Source organism: Muscardinus avellanarius, assembly GCF_963383645.1.
Source record: "Muscardinus avellanarius genome assembly, chromosome: 5".
NCBI classification, from domain to species: domain Eukaryota; kingdom Metazoa; phylum Chordata; class Mammalia; order Rodentia; family Gliridae; genus Muscardinus; species Muscardinus avellanarius.
Window position 1 is genome coordinate 22954080 of NC_137790.1, and position 12846 is coordinate 22966925.

Consider the following 12846-nt stretch of genomic DNA (forward strand, 5'->3'; position numbering starts at 1 on the left):
TAGATTTTGTATGTAAATGGTATTTTGGTTATTATGATTTTTTTTTTTTACAGTACTGATGATTCAGCCCAGGGGCTTTCTAACTCCAAGCTACACCCCTAGCTCTATTTTTTACTCTTTATTTTGAAACAGGGTCTCATTAAGTTGCATAGGCTTCACTAAGTAGCTGAGGCTGATCACAAATCTACAATCCTCCTGTCTCAGCCTCCCAAGTATTAAAATTACAAGCATAAGTCACTATGCCCAGCTAATCTGATTGACTTCTGTGTTTTGTTTTCTTTACTATTTTTGAAATAGGGATTGTCAGACACCATTGTACGGGGCTGTGCAGACAATGTGGCCTCTGTTACAACTACTTAATTCATGCATTTTAGTATGAAAGATCTCTTAGCCAGACTGAGTGAGCATTATTGTGATCTAATAAAAATTTATTCACATAGCAAGTTGAAGATATGATCTGGCTTGCATTAACCATAGTTAGCCAATCCTTCCTTTGGGAAATTATTAATCAGTCCTAAATTGTGTGAATTTATCCATGCTCTTTTTATACGAGAGGTAAGTTCACTGATCATGAACTTTCAGAATGAAAATTTTCTTTTCAATGTTGTGCAACTATGTGATATATTGTTTGGTATATATTAATAATAATGCACAAATAGTATCTTTTTATACTTTTATTGGTACATTAAAAAGTTTTTATTTATTATTATTATTATTATTATTATTATTATTATTATGTGTGTGTGTGTGTGTGTGTGTGTGTGTGGTGGTACTGGGGTTTCTGGAAGCCCTTCTACCTCTGGGCTACACTCCCAGATCTATTTTATATTTTTTTATTTGGAAACAGGGTCTCTAAAGCCAGCACGGCTGGCTTCGAACCTGTGTCATTCTCCTGTCTCCGCCTCCCAAACACGGGTAATACAAGAGTGCGCCACCATGCTTGGCTAAAAAGTCTTTTAATTTAATAAACTATCTCTCAAGTTTTTTGTATTATACCAAAGTGGAAAATACAAATTAATTTATAAAAATAATATATTTGTGAATTTTAATTAATTATATACTACATATAAAATTATATTTATATATTATATTTCAGTGCTATAATTATTACTAAAGTTCAGAAGTAAAAAAGATGATAGAAATAAATTTGTCCAGGCTCCATATTATACAAATAGAAACTAAAACCATGAATGTCATATATCTCATTGTGCTGAGAACAATAAGGCTAAGAAATAATTTAAGGTTTTTTTTTAGTTTTTGCAAAATTTCCCATTTCCCTGTTCCATTAGCTTATGAATTTAGATTCTGAGGGAACATACAATGTATAAATCACCAGTTTTTATCATTTAATATGCTACTTATTCAATTGACCCAGGTATGTAGCTTTTTTTTTACTTCCACAAATGCTAAAATAACAGTTTATATTTTACTATAAATATTGCTTACAAAATTATTTATTATATTCTGACCACCAACTAGTAATAAAACTTACATTCTTCTATTCTCTTCTTTTGACAGTATAAGATATAATAAATTCAAATGGCTTCTGGTAATTATAGTAAAATAATTCCACTATAGTCTATTTATTATTTAGTGTTTGTTTAATGTTTTTTATTTTTGTAATTAAAATATTTATGTGTACATATAGCTATTTATCTAGTTTTGTTAGTGATAAGTTTTTCCATAAAAAATGGTTGAGCCAAACAACAAAAGACTTAAGCATTGATGTTGAAGCATTACTATTAAATAATATTGAAAATAATCATCTTTCAAATTTTTTATAATTCATATAATAAAAGAAACATCAGAAATTATCCATTATTTGAAAATCATGCCATCAAAAATTGTAGATTATATTAGTATTAATATAACTAAAAATTACTGACATTTCACTTAGTGAGTATGATAACCCAGCTGCTAGATAAAAAACATGCATATTATGAAAAGATAAATAGTGGTAAAAATATATGTTTATAGAAAAAGAATGTATGAACTTATTACTTTAAACTTAACTTAGAATGAGCTTTTTGTTTCAAATGAAGCATATTTCCAAAATAATTACAAGTGTAATACTTACAGCTCATTGACTTTTGACAAAGTAACCAAAAATATGCTGGAGAAATTACAGCATTTTAAGCTAGTGGTGCTGTGAAAACTGGATATTTATATGTAGAAGAATAAAAATAGATCCCAATTTCTCATCCTGCAAAAAAAATCAACTAAAGATTCTTCAGATACCTGGAAATTAGAACAGACAATTTGAAATCACTATGAGAGTGCATAGGACTAACGCTCCAAAATATACATAATTGTAAAGATTTCCTCAATAACACCCCCAAAGTTAAAAAAAAAAGTAAGATTGAGAATTAATAATAAAATGGCATCAAGTTGAAAAGTTTCTGTGCAGCAGAAGAAACCATTAAGAATCAACAAAAACAAGCAAGAGTCTATAGAATGGGAGATCTTTTTCAACTACTCTTATAAAGGCCTAATATCTAGAATTTATAAAAAAAAAAAAAAAGCCGGGTGTGGTATACATGCTGGTAATCTCAGCATTCAGGAGGCTGAGACCAGAGGATCACGGTTAATGAATAGCCTCAGCTGTTTAGTGAGGCTCTCCACAACTTAGCAAGACCCTGTTTCAAAATAAAGTATAAAAAAATAGGGCAGGGAGTGTAGCTCAGAGGTTGAACCCCCTGGTTTCCATCCCCAGACCTGCAAAAAATAAAAATTAAAAATTAAAATTAAAAACTGAGCACTAAAGAGATAACCCATACAGAAAGTAGGGAATTGAATTGAATAGACACCACTGAAATGAGGTATGAAAACCCAATAAATATACAAAAACATGCTCAACATTATTTGCAAACAAGAAAATACAAATCAAAATAACATTGAGATATCCTCTAACTCATTGGAATGGCAAAAATGAAGAATACAAACATTCAAAAATGCTGGTGGTAATGTGAGGATATAAAACTCATATACTATCATTCAAACTGCAAATTGTACAACCACTATAGAGATCAGTATGGAGGTGCCTCCAAAGACTAGGAATAGAATCACCATATGACTCAGGTACAGGACTCCTAAATATCTTTTCAAAAGCAAAGCTACAATTCCATAATAATACATGTATTTCCATGTTTATAGTAGTACAAGTTGCAGTAGCCAAATTATGAAACCAACCTGATATTCTTTAACAAATGAATGGATAACAAAAATGTTCTATATATAAACAATAAAAAAAAAACAATTTTTTTTTTTTTTTTTTTGGTGGTACTAGGGTTCCTGGAAACCTTTCTATTTCCGGGCTACACATTCCCAGACCTATTTTATATTTTTTATATTTTTATTTGGAAGGAGGGTCTCTTAAGCCAGCGAGGCTGGCTTCAAACCAGCTTGATCCTCCTGTCTCCGCCTCCCAAGCCCAGGGATTACAAGCGTGCACCACCACGCCCGGTTACACAATCAAATTTTATTCAGCCATAGAAAACAACAAGGTTATTTAATTTTCAGTAAAATAGATGGAACTAGACAATAGTATGCTAAGTGAAATTACTTAGTCATCAAAAGTCAAGGGTCAAATGTCTTCTTTCATATGTCGAAGCTAGGCAAAAATTAGGAAGTAAGGGGACTTGAGATAATTGAGGAAAGTGATCAGGAGAGTAGTAGGAAAGAAGAAGGGAGGGACTGACAAAAAGTTCCAGGTATGCTATATCCGTGTTTGAAGAGATCATTACCAGTCTGGCTTTTATGTATGTAGAGAGTCAGGTAAAAGGATGAGACTAACGAAAATCTATGTCCATGTTTGTTTATACGACTCTGAACCTCACAAAAATGTATAATTACAGTGCAGTAATAAAAGTATACTTAAGAAGAAGAGTAATATTTTCATGTTCTTACCAATAGTGAAAGACTATTATTTGATTTAGCAACTGCCTCACTTTTGCAATTTCAAAGTCTATCTATATTCAACTGTAGCATGGAGTTCTGAACATGGTCATCAATTTTGCTCCACTGAGAATATTCTTATCTATTGGGAATCTTAGAATACTTTACTTTAATACAGTGTTAGTTTTCTTTTATAGTAAACATTTATATGCATAGTTTATTTTATCTGCTATGAAGAACCATAGAAATTAAGTCCTATATAGTACTGGATTTATGTTTGTGCATAAGCTAGTATATTAATTCATTTATTTCTGTAGTAGTTTGAGTAATATCCTGAAAAGAAATCTACATCTTTATCCTCAGAACCAGTGAACATGTAATTTTGTATTTAAAAAAAATTAAAAACTGCAGAAGTAATTAAGTTAAGCTTATTGTAATTATAATATTATCTTGAATTATCCATGTGGGCACGATGTAATCATGAGAGTCTTTAAAACAAAAAGGCAGGGGATTGAGTGTCAGATAGAAATGGAAAGATGCTAATCTGTTGTCTTTGAAGATGGAAGATGAAGACACAAGCTAAGAAATGCAGCAGATTTTATAAGCTAGAAAAGGTAAGCAGATTCTCTCCTAGAGCTTCTATAAAGAACACAGACCTCCCAGGACCTGAATTTTAAGACTGATCATCAGAGGTATAAGATAATAAACGCCACAATTAATCTAATCCCTGCTAATCTTCATGGAATTTGTTATAAAACATATCAAATTAGTACATTAATTTGTAAATATGTATATCTTTACATAAATATGTGTCTGTATAATATAAATGTAACTATTAATATTATTTAATATCTATTTATATTGGTTAGCATTAATGAGAAGCTTAATTTCAACTGATGTAAAATATATATATAGCAAGTACGTTCCTAGTATGTGCTTATGATGAAAGATAAGCGATGGGTACACATAAATGACTATTCACTCTCAGGTAAACTCAATTTAGACTGGTTTCCCTTGATGAAGGGATACACAAAGATTATATAGGCCACTGTAGAATTTTATGATTAATTAATACAAATAAGAAAAGCAGAAATGAGTGGAAAGCTAAAGTGGAAAAACTGAGCCTTGTACTTTAAATTGGTATTGCCATTTATTGGCATCATTAAAATGAGGGATTTTGTGAGGTATATTTTAAAAACATAGTTTAAATAGAAATTTGTGATAGAATCTTAGGAAATGTAAAAATTTAACTATTAAAATTATGCAGAAATTTTACGTGTGTGTGTGTGTGTGTGTGTAACTGGGGATCGAACTCAGAGATATTCTACTTCTGAGCTACACCCCCAACCCTGTTTTTTATTCTTTATTTTGAAACAGGGTCTCACTAAGTTGCAGAGCAGCTCACTAAGTGGCTGAGCCTGAAAGCAAACCTGTAATCCTCCTGTCTCGGCCTCCCAAATACTGAAATTACAAGTGTGCTTCACCACACTGGGCTCAGAATTTTTATTTATATTTTTGCATGCATATCCTTCCAATACAACTTTGCCTATTTTTCAAGATAATCTCTAATACTCATTTTATGTGGTGAAAATAATTTATCTTTCTTGTAATAATGAAATCAAGAAATAACAAAATAAGCTATTAATAATGTTGACAATTTCAGATTTTTAGAACTCCATATTATGTCATATATATTCTGGGATGACATATCTTTTAAATCATATTTTTGCTTAATGTCCTGGTGGGAAATTCATTTACTCTTTTTTCACATCAAAAAAAAATATATTTTTCCCTGTATTCTTCCATACAGAATTTTCTTCAATGCTACGAGGCACATCCATTGTGTGTGTGTGTGTGTGTGTGTGTGTGTGTGTGGTACTAGGGCTGGAACCCAGGGGCATTCTACCTCTGAGCTACACCACTAGCCCCATTTTTCATTCTTTATTTTGAAACAGGGTGTCACTGAGTAACCCAAAATAAAAAATAAAAAAATAAGACTGGGGGTGTGGCTTGGAGTTAGAATGCCCATGGGTTCCATCCCCAGCACCAGAAAAATAATATTTATACTAAATAGAGTGTACACACACACACACACACACACACACGCACACACACACACACACACACACACACGCACACACACACTACAGATCTATAGTAGTTGAAACAGCATGGTATAGGCACAAAAACAGGCACATAGACCAATGGAACAGAATAGAAGATACAGAAACAAACTCACACACTTATAGTCAATTGACTAAAGGAGCCAAATGCATGCACTGGAGAAGAAGAGATAGCCTTTCAATAAATGATGCTTTAAAAAACTGGCTATTCACTTGTAAAACAAAAAAAAATGGAACTAAATCCTTACCTATTACTTCTCACAGAAATCAACTCGAGATGGATCAAATACCCGAAATTAGACCAGAGTCTATGAAGCTATTAGAGGAGAGCATAGGTTCTATATTCCAACATATAGGCACAGATAGAAACTTTCTCCCCAAGCTCAGAAAATTAATTATTAATTTTAATATTAAGTTTTAGAAAGTTGAAATTATCAACAGGTTCTAAGATATGGAAAAATAACTCTAAATATTTAATATTTTCATGCATATTAAATGCGCAGCAGCCAAATAGATATATCACACACGCGCGCACACACACACACACACACACACACACACACACACAAACACACATGTTTCTTATAGCCATGTAGCTTTCTTCACTCTAAATACTCTACTTAAATATTATGTTTTCTTTTGCAAGCTAATTTTGAATTATGGTACATCTGTCATAAGAATATCAATATGTTATATGATATAATGAAGGCTTCGTGAGTTGTCAGATATTTAATAGCTAACACCTTGAAAGATCCTTATTATATGTGACAATAAGTTTAATGCCCAGAGTAGTTCACAGAATAATGATATCAAGGTGCTCAAATCTAATTGCTGGACTCTTTAGAAAAAAAAAAAATTATCTCTTAGGATCACTCCTTTTTTGTGTGTGTGGTACTGAGGATGGAACCTAGGGGCATTCTACCTCTGAGCTACACAATTAGCTCTGTTTTTCATTCTTTATTTTGAAACAGGGTCTCATTGAGTTGCAAAGGGCCTCACACTAAGTAGCTGAAATGTAAGTAGTAAGACACACTAAGTAGTCTTTGAAATGTGATCCTCCTGTTTCAGCCTTCCAAATACTGGGATTACAAGTGTGCACCCCCATGCCTGGCTGGATTACTCCTTTATTAATGGTGTGCAAATATCTTATTCACATAGCTAAATTATTATGTAAGTATATTTTTAAAGTATATTTGAAATAGCAAATAATTGTGTATAGAGTCCAGATTGCAAGTGTCAGCTGTTGGCTAAAGAAGTACCATTTAAATAAAGTTGAGCTATAAAATAACAATATTGCTTAGACCTGAGTTGTGGTCAATTTTTGTTTTTATTTCTATTTGGTTTTGATAGAGTAGATTTAAGGTTGTTAGAAAATAGATAATGTAACATAAAATGTTTGGCAGAAAAATAACATTTTGAGAGTACTGAGTATACTTTTCCAACTATCAGTTTATGCCAAAAATTTAAAAGGAATGTCTTTGAAGATGTGCTACATGATGTTGTAACTGTGGTTATTTATACAACCACAAGTGGTTATATACATTCTAATTAATTTAAATTAAATTAAATCCAAAATCTATTTGTTCATTTGAATTAACCACATCTTATGTGCTCAATAGCCACACTAGCCTTATGTGCTCAATAGCCACATCAGCCTGGTAGATACAAAATTTCAGCGCACATATAAAATAAATCTATCACCACCAGAGAATCAATATTTTAGACACAAAAGGATCAAACATGCTATTTGGAATCTATTATAGCTACATAAAAATTATCTGCTACAGCCCAACACCAAATTCCCCTTTGGCATTACGATTTGTATATGTGAGATATGGTCATGTGTCCCTGTTGGAGAAGTCTAATTTTAAAGAAAGCTCCAGTTTATCCTTAGGAAAAAAGTAACTGAAAACTCATATATAGAGGGAATAAAATATACACTTTTTGCAATTACATGACATATTTTTCTTGGATTCATTTCTTTAAGGATCTTAGTCCTCTTTGAAGCCTTCTTAGTACAAAAAGAAATAATGAGCTAAAACTAATCTCATATTTTGAGAGGTGGTGCTCTGTATTAGGACAATGCAGGAATGTGCATATTATGATAATTCTTCATATAATACTTTTCATACATTCACTTAGCATTTCTATTTAATGACAATATAATATATTTGTTCTTAGCTTATTTTTTTAAAGGGGTTCTTTTTTTTGTCTTTTTGGGAACCGGGGATTGAACCCAGAGTGCCACACCTGCAAAGCAGGTGCTTTGCCACTGAGCTACATCCCGGCCCCTGACAATATAATTTAGAAAATTAAAGCAATATATAAGTGGGCTAAAAACATTAGGAAAGTCAGGGAATCTGATTAGTGAATTATTCTAAAATAATCATGAGTTTTATTCATGGGTAGGAATTGCAATATTAGACTGAAAAGATTAACATTGTAGGAAAGGAGGTATTCCACTTAAATTATGTGCCATGCAATAAGCAATAAGCGTGATATTCTAAAAGAAAGCTTAAGTTGTTATAGGCTAACACTCACAAACATATCTAAACTAAGCCAAACTTGAGAAGGAGGAAGAAGGGAGAAAATGGGATGAGAAGTGGAGAAGAATTAAATGAGTGATATGTGCATTTAGGCTTCTACCATCTTATAACTCTTTAAGATGTGTAACTATAATGCACCAATAAAAAAATAAAAGTGCTTGAGGAATATAAATATCAAAGACATATACAACTTCTCAACATAGATGTTAACAGCACAGAAGGTGATTTTAGGAGCTATCTTAAATAAAAATATTCTGCACCTTCGTATATAACTTTTGACAAGACCTAACCAAAAAAATAAATAAATAAAAAATAGACAGCCAACCTAATTGAAAAGGATAAAAGCTACAAACAAGGTTTGGAATTCAAATGTTTTCAAGTGAAGAGGATTATGGATCAATGATCTGGAAGTGTCACTGGGGACTAAGGGCACAGTCAATAGTACAACCATCTGTAATAAAAATACAAGAAAGCAAGAAAGTGTCAGAGTGCAACAGCTGTAAAAATTATACATATACAATTTGTGCTGAAATAAAAGTGGTTATAACATAGTGTAAGGGATGAGTGTAATTTTTTATTTATTTACTTATATATTTATTTATTTATTTATTTATTATTTTTCTTGGTGGTACTGGGGTTCCTAGAAACTCTTCTACCTCCAGGCTACACTCCCAGACCTATTTTATATTTTTATTTGGAAACAGGGTCTTTTAAGTCAGCACGGCTGGCTTTGAACCTGCTCAATCCTCCTGTCTCCACCTCCCAAGCGCGGGGATTACAAGCGTGCACCACCATGCCCAGCTTATTTATTATTTTTAAAGAATTTATTTGTGCATTTTATTCATACATCTTAATGGGATACAAGATGGTAGAGACATACATGCACACATCATCCAATTAGCCCTCACCCAATTCTCACCCCATTCCCTTCCCCTCCCTCCTTTTCATCATTGGCTTAGTGACTGATTTTGATATGTTTCTTAAAGTACATCATATACATTAGAGAATTTTCCTCTTTCCCTTTCCCATCCTTCCAAGTTGCCTTATTTTCTCATCTATAGAATCTCCTTCTTCATCTAGAGTTTCTATGACCCATTTTTTCCTAGCTTTCAAATAATAGGGAGAATATTCGATTTCTTATTTTTTGTAATTGACTAATCTCACTTAGCATAATGTCTTCCAGTTCCATCCATTTCCTTGTAAATGATGTAACTGTGTTTTTCTTTATGGCTTAGTAAAATTCCATTGTGTACATATCCCACAGTTTTGTAATCCACTCATCTGTTGATAGACATGTTGGCTGGTTCCATAGTTTGGCAATGGTGAATTGTGCAGGTATGAACATAGATATGCATGCATTCATTTGGTAGTTTGGTTTCCTTTCTTTTGGGTAGATACCCAGAAGTGGTATTGCTGGATCAAATGGTAAGTTTGTTCCATTTCTTCTGAGGATCCTCCATACTGTTTTCCAAAGTAGCTGCACTAATTGGTAATCCCACCAACAATGTTTAAGAGTTCCCACTTCTCCACATCCTCACCAGCATTTGTTGTTGTTTGTGTTTTGAATGATTGCCATTTCAGTCGGGGTTAGGTGAAATCTCAGTGTAGTTTTGATTTGCATCTCTCTGATTGCCAATGATGTTGAGCATTTTTTCATGCATATCAAAATATTTTTAAAAATCTTCAATATTTCCATTTTTGTGTGTGTATGTGGTACTGGGGCTTTCTACCTCTGGGCTATACTCCCAGAACTATTTTATATTTTATTTAGAAACAGGATCTCACTAAGTTGCAGAGAGCCTCACTAAGTAGCTGAGGCTTGCTTCGAACCTGTGCGATCCTCGTGTCTCAGCCTCCCAAGCACGGGGATTACAAGCGTGTGCCACCACATCTGGCAATATTTCCATTTTTAAATGTCAACCAAGGAGTATCTCAAAATATACCTATGAATTAGATTTGTTTAGACTTTTTCTGCCCACTTTCCCACCTATTTTTTCTGTGTTGACAACTGACACTTTAGGTAACGCTGCAGCTGAAATCAAAAGCTTAAGTGTCAGATACCTTTATCTCTTACTGTCATGTAGAACCCATTCTTCAACCCATTAGAAAGTCCTGTCTTCTCTAACTTCTCTAACTTTAGGTGATGACAATTTTTTTTATTATAAAGCAATTTTCAATTTGTTTTCCTAAACTCTGTTCTTAATGCCTTACCGTTCAGTGTCCACAAAATTTACAAATTGAGCCTCCAGAAACTTGAAATCATACCAAAATAGTCTGCTTTCTAAATATCTTTTAAACTTACCCTGACTTATACATTCTTTTTTTTTCTTTTTAATGAGGCAATGTAGTTATACATCTTAATGGAGTATAAGATGGTAGAGGCATTTATGCAATATCACTCAATTAGCCCTTACTCAATTTTTTTATTATAGGTTATTTGCCCAAATCTTAAATCAGCAAGCATATTTTACAAAATCTAAGACCTTTCATCATACTCATTCTGGATTTAAACTCTGGATGGTATGCAATAATGCCATTTTTTCAAATGTTTAATATTCCTCATATTATGCATGCCTACTATCATGTAATTTTAATTAGTTGTGCTTTCTTTCTATGGCTACTTTAAGTGAATGCTATTCTTCACTGTGAATTTATACCAGTTAATGATCATCCCAGTAGGAGAAGACAAAATCTTCTATGTAGTAGTTACTTAACTCTGTCTTTATTCTTACAAATAAATCTTTTGATGTGCTATGTCAGAATTTAAATATACATCTGTGTGTATATTTATACACATTTTTATTCATGTAGTGTTATTTTAAGTCACTTGTATAGAATAACATCCTTAAGATGACTGTACACTTATATTTACATGGATGTATGGCTTTTCTAAACTTAGCACATACATGAGTAAGAAAATTAAGTACATATAAAGTCAATTTGCAAATCATATAGCCATAAAATATACTTTTGAAACATAACTTTCTAATCTTATTTTTTTCTTTTGTAGTACTGCGGATAAAACCCAGGGCATTCTACCTCTGAGATATACCCACAGCCCTAATTTTTATTCTTTATTTTGAAATAGGATCTCATTGAGTTGTAAAGGGCCTCATTAAATAGGTGAGGCTGGTCACTAACCACGATCCTTCTGTTTTGGCCTTTCAGATGGTGGGATTATACCACCACGTACGGCTTTTTTAATATTCACAGAGGTAATGAGTGACCAGTATGACCATCTGCAGGTCATAATGTAAAAAAATCACATTGCAATGAATAATTTCTGAATAAGTATGCCAGATTTTAAATAAATGTTGTATATTTATAAGTGGAATTTGTTGTAGGAGAATAAATACAACAGCTGCTTTTTAATCATATGTAGAAATTATGATTCAAATCTGTTACATTTAATAGCACAATGCATTTTGAAGAATGTACCGCTAAGTATTCATGTACTAAGCATTTTTGCACAATAACCATCACCAAAATAACTCACACTTTATGGTTTTGAAAACAGATTGGCTTTTTTTTTTTTCTAAACTGAGCTCATTTCTTACGCTAACACATAACACTATCAAAAAGCCTTGAACTTCATTACACAAAAAACTTGAACTCCATTACCATTGTTTAATAATCTGCAAGTTAGCCATTCATGCCTCTTAACTTAGGGTAGAATTTTTGCCTCTGTCAAAGTGACACATTTCTAATAAAAATCAAGGGTTAATTCCTTGATTTCTCAAATAATTCTATGAAAGAACAGTCGAGAACACTCAAATAAGCAATGAATCTTACTATTTTGACAAAATGCTTAAAGCCATGTTAAAAACTGATGTTAATAATATCAGTACCCACATATATTTTGTGTCTATAGAATTAATTTAACATTTAAAATATTTAATTGTTTCTTAGAATTTCTGGACAATATTCATCACTATTAGCCATTAGATACAGTAAATACTTCTTTTAAATTACTGTAATTTTTAAGAATAAATGTGAAAGGAAGAATAAAGGAATTTTTAAAAGTAATTTTACAAAAATACAAAAAGAAAAAAAATCTTTGGGTTTTAAAAATGTAGTGTGGCAGAATACAGAATTTGATATTTCCTCTTTAAAAAAATCATAGAACGGAACATGTCGAAACAGCCATTTAATTTATATAAAAATAAACCAAAGATGTGTAAAAAATTGGATGTAATTATTATTATTATTATTATTTTTGGGGGGTGGTATTGGGGTTCCTGGAAGCCCTTCTACCTCCGGGCTACACTCCCAGACCTATTTTA